Genomic DNA, 23,700 nt, shown 5'->3' on the forward strand with positions numbered 1-23,700 from the left:
CTAGGCTGAAGTGCAATGGTGCAATCTCGGCTCACTGCAACCTCTGCCTCCCAGGTTCAAGAAATTCTCCTGCCTCAGCCTCCGAGTAGCTGGGATTATAGGCGAGCACCACCATGCCCAGATAATTTTTGTATTTTTAGTAGAGATGGGGTTTCACCGTGTCGGCCTGGATGGTCTCAATCTCTTGACCTCATGATCTGCCCACCTTGGCCTCCCAAAGTGCTAGGATTACAGGCGTTAGCCACTGCACCCGGCCTTTCCTTTTTATTTTTTGAGATGGAATTTCGCTCTTGTTGCTCAGGCTGGAGTGCAATGGTGCGATCTCGGCTCACCGCAATCTCTGCCTCCTGGGTTCAAGCAATTCTCCTGCCTCAGCCTCCCGAGTAGCTGGGATTACAGGCATGCGCCACCATGCCCAGTTAATTTTTGTATTTTTAGTAGAGACAGGGTTTCTCCATGTTGGTCAAGCTGGTCTCAAACTCCTGACCTCAGGTGATCCGCCCACCTCAGCCTCCCAAAGCGCTAGGGTTACAGGCATGAGTCACCGCACCCAGCCTTATGTTGTTTTACTGACTTCAGAGCTGTAATTTTTAATGGCTATGTAACATATCATCCTGTGGACACAAAGCAATTTACTTATCATATACCATAATATAAGAACTGTTTTGATTTCTTCAAAATTATAATGGATGACCATCTATTTCTACATTTAAAGTACTTTCCATGAGACAGAATCTAAGAAATGGAAAATTAACAAACTGACTGTTTAAGGTTTACCATGCACATTGTCCAACTGCTTTCTTAAAGTGCTATATTCTAGCACATGTAACTATGCTAGTATTGTTAGTATCCCTACTGGCATTGAGTATTCTTTTAAAAAACCTGCTACTTGTATACTGTGAAAAATATCTCATTGTTATTTCTAATTACATCTCTGATTTCTTAAAGAGGGTGAATATTTTTTCTATGTAACATTTATTTTGTGAATTGCTAGTTCTTATCCTTTACTCATTTGGTAATAATATCTCGTATCACATTTTGTGTAATTTCATGTCACCATTGGCTAGACTTTCTTTTATCTTGCTCTCCCAGTCCACTATAGTAAGTAAGTTTCCTCTGTTGTTGGGTAGACCTGTTTCTCAAAACAGATCAGGAAGAGGCTTTAAATTCATGGAGTATTTTAAAGTTTCACTTTAGGTTCATGGGCAAGAAACAGGTTGACAAATTGGCTCCTTCTCCAAATATCAAAAAAAGAGAGTTTACCCTGGGTTGTTAACATGTTCATTAGAACTCCTAGTCCTCCCAGGCTGTGAGTTCAAAAAGAAATGTTTTTCGAAGTAGATTTCCAAAATTAGCATGGAACAGATGTTGCTGCAATCTTTGTATGGGCTGGGTGTGTGGGCAGGATATCAAGCTAGCTTTTCATGTATATTCCTTTAATTAATAGCATGTCCTATCATCTCTTCTGCCCTCTGTTCCTACTGACTCATTGCTTAAAGTCTCTTCAGGACTCAGTGGGGAAGAATAGATTTCCCTTGCAGGCCTCCCTCATGGGGATGCTGGGTAGCCCTTCCTTCGCCCTGCTTCATCCATCAGCACCATCTGTTTTCTGTCTTCTACAACCTAGAAAGTCTCTGCTTTGCTGATGGTCACTCCATCTGTTCCCATTCTCAGTGCTATGACAGAATTACACATTTCTGTCTGTAAATTCTTTTTCCTGTCTTTTCACAGAGAGTTGGGGATAAGAGGAGGTAGACATATATTTAGTCTACTGGCTTTCACTACTATGAACTTGAGTTAAAATCCTGAGGTGACATGATTTGGAACCCCAAAATATTTCAAATTTAGACACTATATAAAAAAAATTCCAAGACATTCAATTAAAATTAGCCTGAATTTTAAAGAATACTATTTTTCAGTACCAACTTCAAGAGCAAATCAGTTTCCTCATATGGATGACCAAAGAATCATAAATAAACACAAAAGTTTAAGACGGGGCAATACTTGGCATCAAAAAGACTGGGAGTGAGGCACAAATGGGAGAGAAGATAAAGGAAAGCTAATGGTCTCAACTGCTACAGAGAAGGGATGAAGTGATTGTTTTTCCCAAAAATGTTTCTTTCTTCACAACATTGGGACAAGTTGGCTAAAACTCAAAATTTTTAAGAAGATGTATTGATCGGTCAAAGCCTTGAAAATTAAACACTGACATTATTTTTACACACCAGGAATGTAAAGACTGTCTCTACAGCAACAAAGATTCCCTTTGTGCCAATTAACCTTTACTACAGCTCTTTTACAGACCACCTGCTGAATTCTTACTCTGTGGAACTGTGGGTGAATAGCCAATTCTTTTTACGGAGTAACAGGGGCCAGTTAAAAAGAAAGAAAGAAAATATAAACTAGCAATCTTTTAAATTCTGACTTGCTATATGTGGCACCCCACCTCCATCCAGTCAGGTTAACCTCTTAGTATGCACTGCAAGATCCTTCCTATAAAAGTAAGGCTTTGCGAATGTCACTTTTTAAATTTAAAGAACCCCTCTGGCACTGAATATAAAAATATATTACCTGAAATTATGTTTAATGACAACTGAGTACTATCAGTTACATTCTCCAACACAAATCTGTTCAGCACAGGCTTACTTCCATGGGTGATCTTGAATGCTGCTGAATACACCTAATCCTACCACTTGTGTTCATCACCTCCCAACACACACAGGCACGGGTGGGACCTGAGCTCCTCCTATCCTCAGTGTTTTTTCATGACTATAAAAGTAACATATATTCATTACACACAACTAGAAAGTAAAGTAAGAAAATGTCACCTTTGTGGCCCTGACACCGAGTATACATTTTTTTGAATTTTTACTGTCTTCTAGGACTATCTTACACAAAGTGGTCAACCAGTCACAAAGTTCAGGAAGCTAAGAGGAAAATTCCAGGGAAAGCAGGAAAAAGAAAGGGAAAAAAAGGAGATTAAAAAATCCAAATACCTGGATAGGACAAAAATCTTGGGGAAATCTTGGGGAAAAGTAAATAATCTTCCTATTTATTGAGTGCTTATTCTGTATCAGACACTTTTTCAACTACATACTTAATTATCTCATGAAACCCTCAAAACAACTTTAGACCTATCATTCACATCTTATAGGTGAGAAAATTGAGCCATATCAAGCTTTAAAAATATGCCCTAGGATACACTATTGATGTGAAGCCAGGATTTAAAAAAAAAAAAATTCACATCCTAAGCCATCTAAACTTTATTACCACTATGGAAGAAACTAGTAAGAATGACCTTATACAAAGGTTAGAGGCAATTTCTTTTAAACATAAAAAGATAATTCTCACGGGTGGCACAGAAAAGCTACCCAAATCATTTTATAAGGTCAGTGGTACAAAATAGCAATAATCACACCAAAAAAACTACATTGCAATCTCATTTATGAACAGAGAAATTCCATAAAATACCAACACCTGAAATTTACCTCTCAGCACACAAATAATCCATTACAGCATAGTGTGTTATACAGTCGACCCTTGGACAACACAGGGATTGGGGTACTGAACCAACTCCCCCAACCTCACTGTGTGCAGTCGAAAATCCAACTTTTGACTCCTCCAAAACTTAACTACAAATGCCTACTTGACTGGAAGCCTTGCCAATAACATAATAGTCGATTAACACATGTTATATGCATTATATACTGTATTCTTACAATAAAGTAAGCTAGAAAAAAGATAATGTTAAAAATTGTAAGGAAGGAAAAATACACTTACTAGTCATTAAGTGAAAGCGGATCATCATACAGGTCTTCATTCTCATCATTTTCATGTTGAGTAGGCTGAAGAGGAGGAGGAAGAGGAAGGATTGGTCCCGCTGTCTCAGGGGTAGCAGAGGAAAAAGAGGTGGAGGAGGTGGAAGGGAGGCAGAAAAAGCAGGCACACTCAATGTAGCTAAAGAAATGCACCATAATTAGACTTTTTTGCTCTTTCATTTTTCTAAAAATGTTTCTATATGGTACCAATCCTTCTTCCGCCATTTGCTTTAGTTTTAGTGCTTGTATCATGAAAGAGTCTATGTTGTAAATGAAGTCAAAAGCAGTCTTGAATAATAAGAATCCTTCTGCTAGATTATCTAACGTCATTTCCTTTTATGGGTTTGCTTCTTCCAGGACTCCTTTCTCATCACCTGGCACCAGTTCAGACGCACTGATTTCTATCAAGCAGATTTTTGTGCCCCCTCGACCCTTTTTTTTTTTTTTTTTTGGCACATCCACAAACTCTTTCAAGATTTCCTTGATTGGCTATGTCATAAATCTTGTGAAGTCATACACGATATTTGGACACAGTTCTCTCCAGCAGGAATTTATTGTTTGGGGATTAATGGCTTTCACAGTTTTTTCTGTAATAATGATGGCATATTCAATAGTGTAAGCCTTCTAGGCTTTCATGATGTTCCTTCTATTGGGGTCCTCCATAGCACTGACATCCTTTCCACAGAGTGCTGTGTATAATGAGCCTTCCAGGTCCTTACAACCCCCAATCTAGAAGTTAAATTACAGATGTTGTGTTTGGTGGCAAGTAGACCACTTCAATGCCTTCAGTTTTGACCTCATAGGGTTTGGAGTGGCCAGGGGCATTATCCAATATCAAAAGAACTTTAAAAACCAATCCTTTACTGGCAAGATATTTTCCTGACTTCAGGGACAAAGCACTGATGAAAGCAATCCAGAAAAAGGGTTCTTGTCCATGACTTCTTGTTGTACAACAACCTAAAGACTGGCAGCTGCTGTTTATCTCTTTAAGACTTGAGAATTAGCAGCTTTACAGATAAGGGCGGCCCTGATCATAAACCCGACTGCACTTGCACAAAATAGTAGTTAACCTATTCCTTCCTGCCTTAAATCCTGGTGCTTGCTTTTCTTCCTTACTAACAGAAGTACCTTGTGGCTTTTAAAATTTTTTCCAGAATAGGGCAATTTTGTCTGCATTAAAAATGGGTTCAAGCAGATATCCTTTCTCCTCAATGTTTTTTTAATGGCTTCTGGGAATTCATCTGCTGCCTCTTGGTTGGCAGATGCTGCTTCTCATGTTATCTTGACATTTAAAAAGCCAAACCTCTTTCTAAAATTATCAAACCATCCTTTGCTGGCATTAAATTCTCCAGCTTTAGATCCTTCACCTTCCTTTTGCTTTAAGTTGTCATATAATGACTTTGCTTTTTCTGGAATCACATTAGAGTCTACAGGTACAGCTTTTTTTCCTTAGACGCAGGGACAGATTGGTTGGAAAGGTATGCCTTTCTTACAGCAACCCTGCACCCTCATAAAAACTGAATTTTCAATATGATAAAAAGGTATTTTGCAACAAATGCAAAGTTTTTGTGCCTGCTGCTGTAACTACAGTGAAGGCTTCATATATTTTCTTTTCTTTTTTTTACAATGTCCCTTACTCTGGATTCATTCATCTTGAAATGATGGACAATCACAGCTCAATCTATGTTACATTATCAGGCAATTAAACTTTTTTCTTGTAATGTTGACTCTTCTCTGCTTCTTGGGAGCACTTCCAGCATCACTAGTAACATTTCCTATGGGTCCCATGGTGTTATTCAAAGTTTGCAGTGTTGTACAAACACTACATTTACTGGAGAGATGAACTGCTTACACAAGATAATCAGTGTCACATGGCATTTGAAGCAGATATCTGCAACACTTGAGCTCACCAATAGCAACAGGAGGTAGTTACAAAATTATTACAGTAGTATCATATGCACTACAGTTAATTTCATGCAGTTATAATTTAATACTGAATCTTTACATTGGTTTACATTTCTCTTGACTGCAAATGGCGCCACATATAGTTGTGTTTGTATGGGATATGATTTGGATGTGTCCCCACCCAAATCTCATCTTGAATTGTAGCTCCTATGATTCCTACATGTTGTGAGAGGGACTCGGGGGAGACAACTGAATCATGGGGGTGGTTCCCCCACACTATTCTCATGGTAGTGAATAAGTCTCACTTAGCTTGGCTCTCTCACTCTCTCATCTGTCACCATGTAAGATGTGCCTTTCACCGTCTGCCATGATTGTGAGGCCTTTCCAGCCCCAGGAAACTGTGAGTCTGTTAAACCTCCTTTTCTTTATAAATTACCCAGTCTAGGGTGTGTCTTTATCAGCAGCATGAAAACAGACCAATACAGGAAACTGGTACTGGTAGAGCGAGGTGCTATTGTAAAGATCCAAAAATGTGGAAGCAACCTTGGAACTGGGTAATGGACAGAGATTGGAACAGTCTGGAGGGCTCCAAAGAAGACAGGAAAATGTGGGAAAGTCTGGAATTTCCTAGAGACTTGAATAGCTTGGACTGAAACGCTGATAATGATATAGACGATGAAATCCAGGCTAAGGTGGTCTCAGATGTAGATGAGGAACTTGTTGGGAATTGGAGTAAAGGTGACTCTTGCTATGTTTTAGCAAAGAGCCTGACAGAATTTTGCCCCTGAACTAGAGATCTGTGGAACTCTGAACTTGAGGGAGATGATTTAGGGCATCTGGTGGAAGAAGTTTCTAAGTAGCAAAGCACTGAAAAGGTGACTTCAGTGCTGTTAAAAGCATTCAGTTTTAAAAGGGAAACAGAGCATAGAAGTTTGACAAATTTGCAGCCTGACAATGCAATAGGAAAAACAAGCCAGCTTTCTGAGGAGAAATTCAAGCTGGCTATACAAATCTGCATAAGTAATGATGAGCCCAGCGGGAATGTCAATCACCAAGACAATGGGGAAAATGTCTCCAGGGCATGTCAGAGATCTTTGCGGCAGCCCCTCCCATCACAGGCCTGAGGCCTAGGAGGAAAAAATGGTTTCCTGAGCTGGGCTCAGGGCCTCCCTGCTGTGTGCAGCCTAGGGACTTGGTGCCCTACCTCCCAGTCACTCCAGCTAAGGCTAAAAGGGGCCAGGGCACAGGTCAGGTTGTGGTTTCAGAGGGTACAAGCCCCAAGACTTGGCAGCTGCTTCCACGTGGTATTGAGCCTGCGAGTGCAAAGAAGTCAAGAACTGAGGTTTGGGAACCTCTGCATAGATTTCAGAGAATGTATGGAAATGCCTGGATGTCCAGGCAGGGGCAGGGCCCTCATGGAGAACTTCTGCTAAGGCTGTGCAGAAGGGAAATGTGGGGTTGAAGCACCCCCACAAAGTCCCCACTGGGGCACTGTCTACTGGAGCTGAGAGAAGAGGGCCACTGTCCTCCAGACCCTAGAATGGTAAATCCACTGACAGCTTGCACCGTGAGCCTGGAAAAGTCACACTCAACATCAGTTCACGAAAGCAGCCAGGAGGGAGGCTGTACCTGGCAAAGCCACAGAGGCAGAGCTGCCCAAGACCATGGGAACCCACCTCTTGCATCAGAGTGACCTGGATGTGAGACACGGAGTCAAAGGAGATCATTTTGGAACTTGGATTTGACTGCCCTGCTGGATTTTGGACTTGCATAGGGCCTCTGGCCCCTTTGTTTTGGCCAATTTCTCCCATTTGGAATGGGTGCATTTACCCAATGCCTGCACCCCCATTTTATCTAGGAAGTAACTAACTTGCTTTTGATTTTACAGACTCATAGGCATAAGGGACTTGCCTTGTCTAGATGTGATTTTGAACTGTGGACTTTTGAATTAATGCTGAAATGAGTTAAGACTTTGGGGGACTGTTGGGAAGGCATTATTGGTTTTGAAATGTGAGGACATGAGATTTGGGAGGGGCTGGGGCAGAATGATACGGTTTGGTTGTATCCCTACCCAAATCTCAACTTGAATTGTAGCTCCCATGATTCCCACATGTTGTGGTAGGGACCTATTGGGAGACAACTGAATCATGGGGGCAGTTTCCCCCATACTATTCTTTTGGTAGTGAATAAGTCTCATGAGATCTGATTGTTTTATAAGGAGTTTACCTTTTAGCTTGGCTCTCTCATTCTCTTGTCTGCCACCATGTAAGACAGGCCTTTCACCTTCCACCATGATTGTGAAGTCTCTCCAGCCACAGGAAAAGTGTGAGTCGATTAAACCTCTTTTTCTTTATAAATTACCCACTCTTGGGTATGTCTTTCATGTCAGCAGCATGAAAACAGACTAATATAATATGCATGTATTTTGATAAATTTTAACTTTTTATAAGATTTGTGTACATTATATGATAGTAAATAATAAACTAGTATCTGCATATATTTAATGCATTCATGATATACCTATCTTGTTTTCGATATTTCTAGGTAATACAGCTCAACTGCAAGTTTTTTCAAATTGTAAATCTGTAAAAAAATTTCCAATATATTTATTGAAAAAATCTCCATAAGTAAACCATTGTGGTTAAAACCTGTGTTGTTTAAGGGTCAACTGTATTCCAAAAATGCAATATTAGATTAATAGTAAGCATGAAAATACAATTACATGAATAGGCCCAGTGAGAAAATATAATCAATGTAAGTGAAAAGAAAAAGTGATGCAGAGAAGGCAAATCCATTTAAAAACAAAGAGAGAGAAAAGAAATAAGCATTGGATAAAATTCAATATTCCTTCCTGATAAAAATTCTTCTGAGTTAAGCACTAGAGACTGCCTCTTATAAGTGTTATGTATTTCTAAAGAAATGGATCACAAGTAGGAGTCATTTTGCGATTTTTTTTTTTTTTGAGATGGAGTCTTGGTCGCCCCAGCTGGAGTTCAGTGGTGTGATCTTGGCTCACTGCAACCTCTGCCTCCTAGGTTCAAGCAATTCTCCTGCCTCAGCCTCCCAAGGAGCTGGGACTACAGCTGCACGCCACCACACCAGGCTAATTTTTGTACTTTTAAAGTAGAGATGGGGTTTCACCATATTGGCCAGGCTGGTCTTGAACTCCTGACTTTGTGATCCTCCCACCTGGGCCTCCCAAAGTGCTGGGATTACAGTCATGCCACTGCGTCTGGCCTTAAATTGTTTTTAATTAAAAAAAAAATTTTTTTTTTAAAGAGGGGGCCATGGGCAGACCAGGTTCAGACTCCCAGTCACAGGCATCCAAGGGCCCAGAGCTGCGCATAGCCCCCTTGGACAGCATGTTCCTTTTATTATTATTTTTTGAGAGTCATTTTTATAAAGGAGCCACACTAAACTTATCTGTATTTTTAAAAAATATACATGCCACTAAAGCAAGCCGAACTCATTTTTAAGGAATGCAAAATTAGAGAGAACACGCTAGGGAGAGGTAGAAGGAAGCTCAGAACTCTTTTCTGGGTTTTAGTACTCCTTTCTGCAGTGGCCAATGAATTAAGAGACAACTTTTGCTCATAATTTTGGGCTTATTTAGGCCTACTTACCCAGAGATTCCAAAAGCAGTGATTAATAATAATGGCATAACACACAAATTACCATCAGTGAAGGGAGACAGATGCTGTTCAAAGAAACTCCATTTTCTCTCGGCTACAGTAAAATTATGAATCATGTAGGTAAGCTGCATTGTGAGTCATGATTAAGTTGATAACCAACTACAGCCTGCTCACTACTGTTAACTCCCTTTTTCATGAAAGACAAAAGCATACTTGAAAAGTACAAAATCTTAAGTTGAAGTTATACAAAACATAATGTGAAGTTACAAACTAGGAAAAAAAAAGACTTGACAATTTCCTGAAAATCATAAAACATCTCGTAGCACTTATATTTTTCTTCCTAAGATTGAGTACTGAAAAATCTAAATGTAAGATTTGATCATATTTTTTTAAAATTTATTGTTTTGAGACAGAGTCTCTCTCTCTTGCCCAGGCTGGGGGTAGTGGTACGATATGATCTCAGCTCACTGCAGCCTTGACCTCCTGGGGTCAAGTGAGCCTCCTGCCTCAGCCCTTTTCATCCCCACCACAGCAGCACCACCACACCCGGCTAATTTTTTTGTTGTGTTTTTTTCTAGAGGGGTTCTGCCATTTTGCCCCAGGTTGGTCTAGAACTTCTGGGCTCAAGTGATCTGCCTGCCTTGACCTCCCAAAGTGCAGGGATTACAGGTATGAGCCATCACACCCAGTCCATATCTTAAAATTTTAAATAATAGTAATTTATGAAGTCATAGACTTAATGTTTCAGTTCATATCAGACAACTGATTGCACCAAAAATGCATCTGTATGCAAAGTCTGCTTGAGGCAAGGCGTGGTGGTGCATGCCTGTAGTTCCAGCTACTCAGGAGGCTAGGGTGGGAGGATTGCTTGATCCCAGGATTCTGAGGCCAATCTGGGCAACATAGTAAGACTCCATCTCTAAAAAAAATTAAAATTAAAAAAATTAAAAACACCCTAAAGGGAAGATTCGCTTACAGGTGTTTTTAACCAGGAGTATGACTCAGAATCAGCTTTTTAAAAAATGCATTTACCCTAGACCCATCCACGAAGATCCTAACTCACTGGTCAAGGATGCAGATAGTGTGTGTGTATATATATTTGAACTGCCTAGATAACTGTAGTTTGTATCTCTGGTGAAAAATCATCATGGTGTATATTTATAAAGTGAAACCATATGAAACTGCAAACATTATATATATACATACAAAAACAGCAGTTTCATATGGTTTATCTAATAGAAAGTGGCTGGGGGATAAAAATACCCAACAGACTGAACATACTACTTTGTACCAGGCGTGCTTTACTAACTTCTTTATACTAGTTGTTCAAAGTATTGATAACACTAGGCAAGAAACGGGCAAAAATATACCTTGACTTTGTATGGGGAGGTGAGAGGGCTGGAGAGGTGGCTGAAGGAGAAAAGGAGCAAAGTCATGGATGCCACAGTGCAAACCACTGTTATGTCTGGAATGAAGACCACTGGGGTTAATGATGGAGTGAGAAGGTAATAGAAGACACCAGAGAACACTAATTTAAGACAAGGCCTGCATTTAGCAACTGTCTGTGTGCTCAAGAAAGGGACGACGCTCTTCAGTCATTTCCAACATGTCTAACATCAAGAATACGGACAAGAATGCATGTGCTGTTAATACTCTTAACTCACAGAAAGAGAAGTAGGGAGAAGAGTACCCTCTGTTTATGGGGCTTAGTGGGTACAGTCACGGCTCATCAGGAATGAACTAGTATCACACAGGCTGGGCATCAGGCCCATGCACAAGCAAACCTCCAATCTTTTAAAACTATCATTAAAAGACAATCATATTTAAAATTGAAATAGTAAACACATGCACCTACATTCCAACTAGTGGTTGGAAACAGAATTGTAGCATTTCATTATCAAATTTTTTTTCTTTTTTTGTGGAGATAGGCTCTTGCTATGTTGCCCAGGCTGATCTTTAACTCCTAGGCTCAAGCAATCCTCCTGCCCCAGACTTCCAAAGCGCTGGGATTACAGGTGTCAGCCACCATGTCTGGCTGCATTTCATTATCACTTAAGGCTTACAGGCCTCAACTAATATAGAGGACAGGTTAATGACCAAAAAGATAATGTTTAGAAGGTCCAGACCCCACAGAAAGTAAGGCTTTCCTGGGACCGTCTCTAATACTTCAGTATACTAGTCTGTTTCTTTCCATTTTACAATTTGATACGATTTTTTAACAAGTTGCTTTTATGTTTACCTAGAAGTTTCACTGAATAGTTTTTAAAAGTAAATATAATTAAACTGAAGAATCACAGAAGGAAGCCTTAAAACAATTCAAACCCTCCATTTTTTATATAAGGAAATAAGGGTTCAACAAGAGTTACATCACTGGCATAAAGTTCCAGAGAGTTGTAGTGGAGTTAAAACTGAACTGGGCTGGGCATGGTGGCTCATGCCTGTAATCCCAGCACTCTGGGAGGCCAAGGTGGGCAGATCACCTGAGGTCAGGAGTTCCAGACCAGCCTGGCCAACATGGTGAAACCCTGTCACTACAAAAATACAAAAATTAGCTGGGCATGATGGCAGGTGCCTGTAATCCCAGCTACTTGGGAGACTGAACGGGAGAATCGCTTAAACCCGGGAGGTGGAGGTTGCAGTGAGTCGAGGTTGCGCCACTGCACTCCAGCCTGGGTGACCAAGCAAGAGTCCATCCCAAGAAAACAAAACAAAACAAACAAACTGGAACTGAGCCAGGATGGTATGATCCAAGAGATTCTATATATCCATGCCAGTGTAGTCAGATGTGACATCACTGGAAACTCCCAAATGACTTTTGAAGCAAACATCCCTTACTCTCATCCCTTCACTTTATCCCAAAATTCAGGGTCCAGATCAAGAGATGGGCTGAGCATGTTTGTTTTACTTAGTAACTGGTACTCACTTCCACATTCACCAATCTGTCATACTGGAGGACTGAGTTTAAATACATGAGCCAGACTTTAACTAACTTCCTTCAGGATTAGCCACAATATAACCTAACAGTTTCATGTTATGCTAGGTGTTCAAAAACATGGTCTTGTTGCACAGTAACAGATGCTGCATGAAGACAAAGAGACTTGTTACAATAGACTCTTAACAACAAGGCATTCTGGTTGCCAGATAATTGGCTACAGTTCATAAATTACCTTTTTTTTCTTTCCTGGGTTCCTGTTCCTATCAAAAATCAGTAGTAGCCTCATAAGAGAGTCATAACTAATCCCAAATCAGTGAGTCTTAACTCTAAAGGACTGAAAGAAAGACAAATAAAATACTAAAGCTCTTACATGCTACAGGGTTTTAAATTGAGAAATAGCAAACATGAATAGATGAAACCTGTATTTGCTTAATTCCAGTAGACTAAATACTTTGGCCTAAATAGAGTTGTCAATCTCATAAACCCAAGAAATACTGAGAAGCAAGAAAATTCAGATAGCTCTGAATTTTGAATTGCTAGTTACAGTTCACTTGACAGGATGCAACTATAATGTACAAGGCATGGGAATAAATTTAAGATATCAGAATAGGGGTTTTGACTCTGCCACTACAAAAAACTATATACTAAGTAAAACACCAAAGAGACTGATTCAAAGCCCCTTATATAAATACTGCCAGCTTTTTTATGTAAGTTCAGCTGATCACAATAAAAAGTGAAATTAGTTTGACACAGCTTACTTAAAATTCTTCAGACTCCACATTGCTCATAGGTGAAAATCTAAATTCCTTAATTCTGCCCCTGCTCATTTTTTATTCCTCTCCCCTTAATCCTTATATGCCTTGATCCTGATGTATTCTGTAATTTCTATTAATAATTGTGGAAAATCTGGGGAAGTTTGGGTTAAATTATAATAAGTAAAGTGAAACAATGGTACTAAGTAAGGTTAATAGACTCTGAAGGGATTGGCATGACATAACTCAAAGAAACAGAAGATATACTTGAAGTGAGTTTACAACAATCACAATTATTTTCCAAATGCTATAGTCAGATCTACATACCTTTTTAAGAGGAAAAATAAACTGGAGTTACAGTATAAAAAAAAATTAAGAAATGGGAAAAGAAAAACCTTGGTTATCAGAAGCTTATCTAACCACTATGTTATACTATATAAATTTCAGAATTTTATTTGGAACAGCTTTATTGAGGTACAACATATGATAAACTGCACATATTTAAGTCTGTTCAACTGTAATCCCTCTCCTTCCTTTCCCTCCATCTCCCCTCCTCACACCGATCTGCTTTCTGTACATATAGATTAGTTAGTACTTTCTTCAGTTTCACATAAAAGGAATTATGCAATATGTACTCTGTTTTATCTGGCTTCTTTCAGTAAGCATAATTTTGACATTTATCCCTGTTGCTTGTATCTATAGCTCATTTCCTTTTATTGCTGAGTAGTATTCCATGGTATGGATATATTACAATTTGTTTATTCATTCACCTGTTGATGGACATTTGAGTAGTTTGTAGTTTTCAGCATCTGCTGACAAGGGTGCAAAAGGCAATTCAGTAAAGAATCACTTTTTTTTAAACAATGATGCTAGAACAATTAGATGCAAAAATAGAATGGCAAAAAAAGAATTTAGAGGCTGGGCGTGGTGGCTCATGACTATAATCCTGCATTTTTGGGAGGCCGAGGCAGGAGGATTGCTTGAGCTCAGGACTTCAAGACTAGCCTGGGCAACACAGTCAGATACAGTCTCTACAAAAAATAAAAGAAATTAGCTGGGTATAGTGGCATACGCCTGTAGCCCCAGCTGCTTGGGAGGCTGAGATGGGAGAACTGCTTGAGCCTGGGAAAGCGAGGCTGCAGTGAGCCATGATCACACCATTGCACTCCAGCCTTGGTGACAGAGCGAGATCCTGTCTCAAAAAAACAAACCAAAATTTAGATTCATATATTATACCATATACAAAAAAAAAATAACTCAAAATGGATTGTTTCTAAATGTAAAACCTAAAGCCACAAAACTTCTAGAAGAAAGCATAGAGTTAGGCATGTGACCTTGGGTTAGGCATTCAATGATTTCTTAGATAGAAGGTCAAATGCAAAATCTATCAAATTGATAAACTGGACATCAAAATAAAAAACTTCCAGTCTTTAAAGGTTAAGAAAATGAAAGGATAAGTCACAGACTGGGAGATAATTTTTAGAATTTAAAACTAAAATTACTGAGGAGAAGACAAAAAGAGGCAGCTATGGCTCACTAGCAAGATCTTTCCAATTACTTATTACTCTAAAAATTGGAATAAACTGTCTGTAAGCCCCATCAAAGAATTCCAACAGATAAAGAAAGAGGATTGGAGACTGAGCTGATTAAATTCAAATTTCTTATTCTATAAATACATATTTTAGCTATTTCTAAGAAGACCAATTTAATGCATATTTGATATAATATTATTCAATGGTGAAAGAAGCAATTATGTTCCTGATTCATACAATTCAATAAAAATGTTTTCAATTAAAACATTTTTACCTGCCAGGGTGATGTGACTGTGTACATAAAGGTAAAGAAAGTTGTTCAAATAGAACCCCCTGTGCAGTATCCTCCACCTTCCAATTGCTCTCCAGCCTTCAATGGGCTAATTGTTTCAGTGTTCCATAGTACTCTGGATGCAACTTCTATCAGTGCTGCTCACCAAATTAATTATTGGGAGCTGAGAGCTGTCTTTTTCAGTTCTGTAATCTCAGCATCTAGCACAGTATGTGAAAATAACTAGTACATATTCAGTACATATTCAGATGGAAAAAAACCCTAAACTCGAGAAGATGATTTTAGAGAACAGTTAATCAGTATTGGAAAAATTCTAAGACATCCACTCAGGAGGAATAGGAACCCTACTTAACGCTGTTTTATCAACTGGAAGTACAATGTACTACACAAAAATTAAACGCTGGTCTTGGAAGCTATAAGCTACTACAAGACTAATGTTCAAAAAGGTCCTAAAAAATAAAATGGAATTTTGAGAGGTAATTCTGCTGAGCTGAGGTGACACTTTATATAATTATTCTAAATAGATAAATTCTAAATAAATTATTCTAAATAAATTATTACAACTAGGTGGGAGGACTGTAGGAGCTCAGGAGTTCGAGACCAGCCTGGGCAACATAGCAAGGTCTCATCTCTATTAAAAATGTTTTAAAAATTGGCCAGTCATGGTGGCACACATCTGTGGTCTCAGTTACTCAGAAGGCTGAGGTAGGAGGATGGCTTAAGCCAGGTAGTCAAGGCTGCAGTGAGCCATGATTGTGCCACTGCACTTCAGCCTGGGCAACAGAGCAAGACCCTATCTCAAAAGATAATAATAATAGGCTGGGTGTGGTAGCTCACGCCTGTAATCCCAGCACTTCAGAAGGCTGATGTGGGCAGATGATGAGGTCAGGAGTTTGAGACCAGCCTGACCAACATGGTGAAACCCTGTCTCTACTAAAAACACAAAATTAGCCAGGCGTGGTGGCACATGCCTGTAATCCCAGCTACTCAGGAGGCTGAGGCAGGAAAATCACTTTAACCTGGGAGGTGGAGGTTGCAGTCAGCCGAGATCGCACCACTGCACTCCAGCCTGGGCGACAGAGCGAGACTCCATCTCAAAAATAAATAAATAAATAAATAAATAACAGCTGGAGACCATACTGGCTAACAATAATAATAGTTTGAGACCAGCCTGGCTAACAATAATAATAGTTTGAGACCAGCCTGGCTAACAATAATAATAGTTTGAGACAAGCCTGGCTAACATGGCAAAACCCCATCTGTACTAAAAAGTTAGCCACGTATGGTGGTGCATGCCTGTAATTCCAGCTACTTGAGAAGCTGAGGTGGGAGAATTGCTGGCACCTGGGAGGCAGAGGTGGCAATGAGTCAAGATCACACCACTGCACTCTAGCCTGGGCAATAGAGCAAGACTCTATCTCAAATAATAATAATAATAAAATTAATTCAACTACATCATGATTTGACTACAAAGAAATTCAAATCCTCTGATAGGATAGTCGTTTACTAAAATCACTCTAGCAAAGTAGCAAACCTCTGTAAAACATTTCTTGCTTCTTACCTTATACAGGTATTATGAAGTTTAGGAGTCTGAGGAATGTTACAATTGCTATATTCTTATACCTACTCCAACAGGTTTATGTAACATCTGATTACAGCAACTGAACAATTTTTGCAAATTAACTGAGGATTTGAATATCCTAGTCATCCTTGAGAACCCAATAAAACCAATGGACCTTCATCCTAGAAGCCCTACTATGGTCCTGTTTAAAAACTAATACAAATATTATAAAACTTATACTTACAATTATTGCTTTTGGTGAATTTGTATGTGAATTATTAGCAAGAACTTACATTGGGGGGGAAATGGCTATTCCAGTTTGAATGTTTGTCCCAACTCATTTTGAAATTTAACTGCCATTGTTAACAGTATTAAGATGTGGGACCTTGAAGAGCTGAGTAGGCCATAAGAGGCCCACCCTCATGGGTGGGATTGGTGCCCTTATAAAAAGACAGGTTCATCACCCTTCATCTTGCCCTTTCAACCTCTCTTGCTGTACTGCCATAGGAGGACACCATATTCCTCCTCCTCCCTAGAGGATGCAGCAATAAGGGACCATCTTGGAACCAGAGACTGAACCTGCTGATACTCTGATCTTAAACCTCCCAGCCTCCAGAATATAAGAAGGAAATTTCTGTTCTTTACAAATTACCCAGTCTGGAGGCGGAGCTTGCAGTAAGCCGAGACTGTGCTACTGCACTCCAGCCTGGGCAACAGAGTGAAGACTCCATCTCAAAAAAAAAAAAAAAAAAAAAAAAAAAGGGCAATTAAAAAAACAAATTACCCCGTCTGCAGTACTTTGCTCTAGCAGCAGGAAATGGACTGAGACAATGGCTGTCAGCGTCATGACTATGCATAGAAAATTAGTGTTAAGAATATTTATTGTAACATTATTCATCATAATAAAAAAGAATTATGGATAGCCATGAACCATAAAACAGTCATTTTAAAATGACACTGAGGGCCGGGCGCGGTGGCTCAAGCCTGTAATCCCAGCACTTTGGGAGGCCGAGACGGGCGGATCATGAGGTCAGGAGATCGAGACCATCCTGGCTAACACGGTGAAACCCCGTCTCTACTAAAAAATACAAAAAATTAGCCGGGCGAGGTGGCAGGCGCCTGTAGTCCCAGCTACTCGGGAGGCTGAGGCAGGAGAATGGCGTAAACCCGGGAGGCAGAGCTTGCAGTGAGCTGAGATCCGGCCACTGCACTCCAGCCTGGGCGACAGAGCGAGACTCCGTCTCAAAAAAAAAAAATAAATAAAAAAAAAATAAAATGACACTGAGTACTGAACGACACTGGAAAACGTTCAGAAAATAAAAGCTGCTTACAAAGAGTATTTATATATTAACTTTATTTTGAACAGATATGTATTACTACAAACATGAAAAGATTGGATAGCAAAATAAAATTTCACTAAGAGTAATCTGAACAAGGGAATATGAAAAATGTTTAACTTCCAGGGCTTTTTGCTTAACTGTATTCCAGTTTTCTACCACAAATGTTACTTTTGTAATCAGAAAAAAAAAGGTTTAGTGAAAAAGGAAAAATATTTAAAATATTTGTGGCTAGGCTCCAATATAATCAAACTGTCACAAATAGCTGCTTTGGCAATTGTGGAAACACTGGTCACATGACACAGAGTTTTGCAGACATTCAAGTGGGTCAGTGTGGTGAGGAGCCTCCAAGATGGCTTCCAACAATCCCCACACCCCTAGTATTCACGTTCTTATGTAGGCTTCTATGTTGTACCAGGGTAGGTCTGTGACACAAATATACAGATGTTCCTTGACATACAATAGAGTTACATCCCAATAAAACCACTGTTAGATTGAAAACATCATAAGTCGAAAATGCATTTAATACATCCAGCCTAACCTGAACATGCTCAGAAGACTTATATTAGCTTACAGTTGGGCAAAACCAACTAACACAAAGCCTATTTTATAATAAAGTGTTGACTATCTCATGTAATTTATTGAATACTGGGTTGAGAGTGAAAAACATAATGATGGTATACCATTGTAAAGTTGAAAAATCCTAAGTCAGGGACTGTCTATGCATGTCAATTCCAAAGATTAGGGTATAAAAGGCTGAGACTTCCGTCCTGGGCACTCTCTTTCATTACTTTCTACGGGGGAAACCACATTGTGACTAGTCCAAAGGAGAGGCCAATGTGGCAAGGAACTGAAGCCTCCTGCCAATAGCCATGAATGCGATATGAAGCCGATACAACCGAGCCAAGTCTCAGAAGTCTGCAGCCCTGGCTGACACTTTGATTGCAGCCTCATGGGAGATTCTAAGTCAGAACCATCCAGCTAAGCTGCTTCCACATTGTTGACCCACAGGAACTGTGATAATAAATGCTTGTTGTTTTAAGCAGCTAAGATATTGGTAATTTATAACACAGCCCCAAGAGATAACTATATAGTTAGCTTACAGTTTGAGACCAGAGGCCCTTCCAAGAACCCGCCTTAGGAAAAAGCACCGAGGCTGCAAGTCATTTTGCTCTAAATGCAAAGTTCTGATTTTCTATGTGGTTTGATCAAAACCAGAAAAGGTGTCTTAATACCTTCTTCAAAATGTTCAATTCCCTAGATTTGATACCTATTTCTTCCCCTCTCCCACTCATATTTCATCCTATCTTTCTTCAGTTACTGTAAATCTAAGGGTTGGCAAGCTCTTTCTAGTAAATATTTTAGGTTTCTCTGTAGCACTACTCAATTCTGCTGCCATAGTTTGAAAGCAGCCACAGACAATACCTAAATAAATGCACAAGGTTATGTTCCAATAAAACTTTATTTTAAAAACAGGCAGCAGGCTGAATTTGCCTCCAGAGCTGGGGTTTGCCAACCCCTGCTATAAATGAAACTGATCGAGATCCTAGTAAGCCTGATGCTTCCGCTCATGTCGATCTCATTCCCTCTAGCCAACTCAACAGAGACTGCTCCAGAAATTCTCTCCCTTTCATCCATGAATTTGTTCCTCTCTACTGGATTCAAATGTGTTTTTTTCTATCTTAAAAACAAAACAAAAACTCTCTACCCTACTTCCATTTCTCAAACTCACTGTCTCCAATTTTTTTCCTTTTATCCTCTCCCAAGCCTACTCATACCAAGTTTTTGTTAAGGTCACCTCCACACTGCTAAATCCAATGGTCAATTTTCAATCTTAGTTATACCTCACTTATCAGTAGCAGCAGACCATGACTCTCTCTTTCTTAAAACATTTTCTTTGTTTGGTTTCCAGGATACCACAATCACCTGGTTTTCCAAAGTCATTATGGCTTCTCTTTTTCCATCCATCTCTTTTTGGGCCTCTTTTTTCCATCTACATTCATTCCTTTCATGAGTTCACTTAGGCTGTTTGAGTTGCTGCAACAAAACATGTAAGCCTGGGTAATTTATAAAGAACATAAATTTATTTCTCATAGTTCTGTGGCCTAGAAATCCAAATCGAAGCACCAGTAGGTTCGGTATCTGGTGAGGACCATCATCTGCTCCAAGATGGCACCCTGTTGCTGCATCCTCCAGAGGGGACCAATGCTGTGTCCTCCCTAGGAAAAGGAGCTGAAAAGCAAAAAAGGGCCTAGCTAGTTCCTTTAGCCTTTTTATAAAGTTGCTAATCCCATTCATGAGGACTGCCCTCGTGGACTAATCACCTCCTATTGGCACCATTTCTTAATATTGTTGTATTAAGGATTAAGTTCCAACATGAATTTTGGAGGCAACACAAACATTCAAACCATAATACTCAGTATAGAATCTACATGGGAATGACATCCAAATTTATATCTTTAGATTTCATCTCTCCCCTGAACATCAGATTCACATGTAACTACCTACTTAAAACATAAAACTAGTTGTCTAACAGGCAACTTAACTGTCCAAATTCCAAACTGTCTAAAACTCCACACCTGGTTTAACCTACTCCAACCCGCCTCTCTCTTAGCTCTCCCTCTATCAGTAAATGGCAACCCGATTCTTCAGGATACTCATGCCAAAACCCCTGGAGTCATTCTTTTATTTTTATTGAGACAGGGTCTCGCTCTGTCACACAGGCTGGGGTGCAATGGTGTGATCACAGCTCAGTACAGCCTCAGTCTCCTGGGCTTAAGCAATCCTCCCACCTCAAGCCTCCTGAGTAGCTGGGATTACAGGCGCATGTCACCATGCCCAGCTAATTTTTGTATTTTTTTGGTAGAGACTGGGTTTTGACTTATTGCCTCTTCTGTCTCAAACTCTTGGGCTCAAGTGATTAGCTTGCCTCGACCTCCCAAAATGCTGGGATTACAGGGGTGAGCCACTGCACCCAGCCCCTTGGAGTCATTCTTAACTCTTCTTTCACAGCCCACATCTGATTTTCTGGCAAATCTGTCACCTCTACTCTCAAAATATAGTCATTCCTAAGAAGACTTCTCATATCACTGGGAATAAAAGCCTTATGAGGTCTAAGAGATCCTAAATTACTTTGCCATTCCTTCAACTGGAAGATTAGCAGATTACTCGCTCCCTCACATCCTTTAGGATTCCTCTCTGCAAAACCTAAGATCCATGAGGGCAGGAATTTTGCCCATTTTATTTACTGTTATATCTCTGCTACCTGACACATGAGATCCTTAATATCTGCTGGATGAAAGAGTTAACTGTGAAAAGAGACTTCCCCCCCAAAAAAAGTTATTAAGTTGATGGAAAACTACTGGCAAAAAAAACTGTATATATTAACTCCTTTTTCATTTTCACAGTGTTTTTAAACATAAAGCTCTGGATTACACATGATAGCAGAAAGAGGACTAGAGTATGAGTCAATGGGCCTAGGTTCTACTACCTCATAGCCTCTAAAGATTTTGGTTTTCTGCCTCTACAAACTTCTAAAGACCATGGTTTTCAGACATGTAAAATGAGAGGATTGAACCCATGTCCCTGGGCCCCTTTAAAATCTACAAAATTCCAAAATTTTTTATATGACTTTAGAAGCTTACAAGCCTCTATAAAGGTGTGTTAATACGGAAGTATAAATCTGACTTCCTGAGAAAAATGTTACACCCTATAGAAGTGGCCTACAAGCTTATGTGGTTGGTGAAACAAAATGAAACAAACACTTATTTAAGGGCTTAAAATAGATCTAAGACTTTTTGATAGATACTTGAAAAAGTTATCTTTGTTTTCAATAATAACACTGAAAAGTAGGAAGAAATTTTCACTCTTTCTTTAAACAACAAAAATTTATTTCTTACAGTTCTGGAATCTGGGGAGTTCAAGATCAAGGTGCTAGCAGATTCGGTGTCTGGTGAGGACCCATTTCCTCCTAGATGGCTGTCTTCTCACTGTAACCTCACAGAAGGGGCAAGGGCTCTCTTTGGGGTTGTTTTCAGTAAGGCCACTAATTGCATTCATGAGGTCTCTTCCCTCATGACCTAATTACCTCCTGAAGGCCCCAACTCCTAATACCATCACCTTGCTGTCTAGGATTTCAACGTACGAATTTGGGGGGAACATAAACATTCAGTCCAGTGCAAACATGTCCAGGATCACACAACAGTAAGCTGGAACTCAAATGCAGGACTACGAAACTCCAGACCTACACTGTTTCCAGTGTTTCCAACAATACCTCAAGTTTCAGTTACAGGATACACAATACACCTATACTTAAGGAACAGACACAGATACTTAAGGAACCTTTTGATCAGAAACAATCACAGAGTAAGCCTCATGAGTGCAGACGCTATGTAGATTTCCACTAGAAAGAATCTGCAGCCAGGCACGGTGGCTCATGCCTGTAATCCTAGCACTTTGGGAGATCAAGGAAGGCACAACGCTTGAGCGCAGGAGTTCAAGACCAGTCTGGGCAATATGGCAAAACTCTGTGTCTACAAAAAATACAAAAATTAGCTGGGCATGGTGGCACATGCCTGTAGTCCTAGCTACTCGGGAGGCTGAGGTGGGAGGACTGCTCGAGCCCGGGAGGTCAAGGCTACAACGAGCCATGACTGTGCCACTGCACTCCAGCCTGGGTGACACAGTGAGACCCTGTCTCCAAAATAAATAAATAAGAATCTGTTCATAAGCTAATAGGAGTTCTTAGTTATACTGATCTCACTAAACAATGGTTTAGTGTCAACACAATATTTACATATGATTAAAAATAAGATTTTACATTTTATAATAGCTTATCCAGCCTCTCATTTTCTTACTTTTTATAGTTTATTATTTTATGGTTTATAATGGAAATCATATAACTGCACAGCAGTACATGGATAAGGCTAAAAAGCAAATATATACACGGGAGGCTCTAGAGTTCTGTAGTGAGAGCATGCAGGACCAAAAAAACATTACTCCTCTGTAACAGAGGTACTCAAAGTGAAGTAGTTAATGACTAGAACAGAATAAATTTGAGAGTACACACTCAGAAATTTTTATAGAGAAACTTAGAGCAATTTTATGTCTATTCAACGTTCAATCTTTTTTTTTTTTTTTTTTTTGAGACAGGGTCTTGCTCTGTTACTCAGGCTGGAGTGTATGGCGAGAACATGGCTCACTGCAGCCTTGACCTCTGGGCTCAAGTGATCCTCCTGCCTCAGCCTCCTGAGCAGCTGGGACCACAGATGTGTGCTGCCACATCTGGCTCATTTAAAAAAATTTTTTGTAGAAATGGGGGTCTCACCATGTTGCCCTGGCTGATCTCAAGCAATCCTCCCACCTTAGCCTCCCAAAGTGCTGAGATTACAGGTGTGAGCCACTGTGCCCAGTCTGTTCAATCTAATTTAAAAGTGGGCTTGTATTTATTTTTTATTTTGGGGGGGGGGTGCGGGGACAGGGTCTTGCTCTGTCATCCAGACTGGAGTGCAGTGGCATGATCATGGTTCATTGCGGCCTTGACCTCCCAGGCTCAAGTGATCCTCCCACCTCAGCCTCCCAAGTAGTTAGGACTACATGCATGAGCCAGCACAGTTTTGTCTTTTAAACATTTCATTCTTCTAGTAATTCACTGTGGTTGTATTTTCCAAAAGTATCAGTTGGCCACTTATTAAAAATTTTTTAAATAGCCCTTCACCAGAGATAATTTTGAGAGCTCTGAAGTACAGAATGGCCGAAGTCTGTCTAAAGGCAAATTTTGTAATGCTTCTTAAATTGTTCTTTTGACTCCCCAGTGACCTAAGGTGCTTTATGATTTGCCTATAACCTCCTGACCCCTCTAATCAGTCTCTTTTCCCTCCCTTCTTCACCCCTTAGGAATATACTCTTGCTCTGAATTCATGGCACGAATTTTATTT

General features: G+C 39.8%; 1 protein-coding gene across 2 annotated transcripts in view; it reads right to left on the reverse strand.

Annotated features, from left to right (window-relative positions):
- RALA (RAS like proto-oncogene A) overlaps window positions 1-23,700 on the reverse strand; it is an 84,742-nt gene that overhangs the window by 37,681 nt on the left and 23,361 nt on the right. Inside the window, exon 2 of one of the 2 annotated variants that reach the window (XM_025379987.1) lies at window positions 3,781-3,845. The exons of the other annotated variant lie outside the window; for it this stretch is intronic. The gene's annotated coding sequence lies outside the window, so the exon portion shown is untranslated. The remainder of the gene's footprint in view (window positions 1-3,780; window positions 3,846-23,700) is intronic. 2 annotated transcript variants of the gene reach the window in all.

The sequence above is a fragment of the Theropithecus gelada genome, chromosome 3 (genome assembly GCF_003255815.1).
Source record: "Theropithecus gelada isolate Dixy chromosome 3, Tgel_1.0, whole genome shotgun sequence".
In the NCBI taxonomy this organism is placed as follows: domain Eukaryota; kingdom Metazoa; phylum Chordata; class Mammalia; order Primates; family Cercopithecidae; genus Theropithecus; species Theropithecus gelada.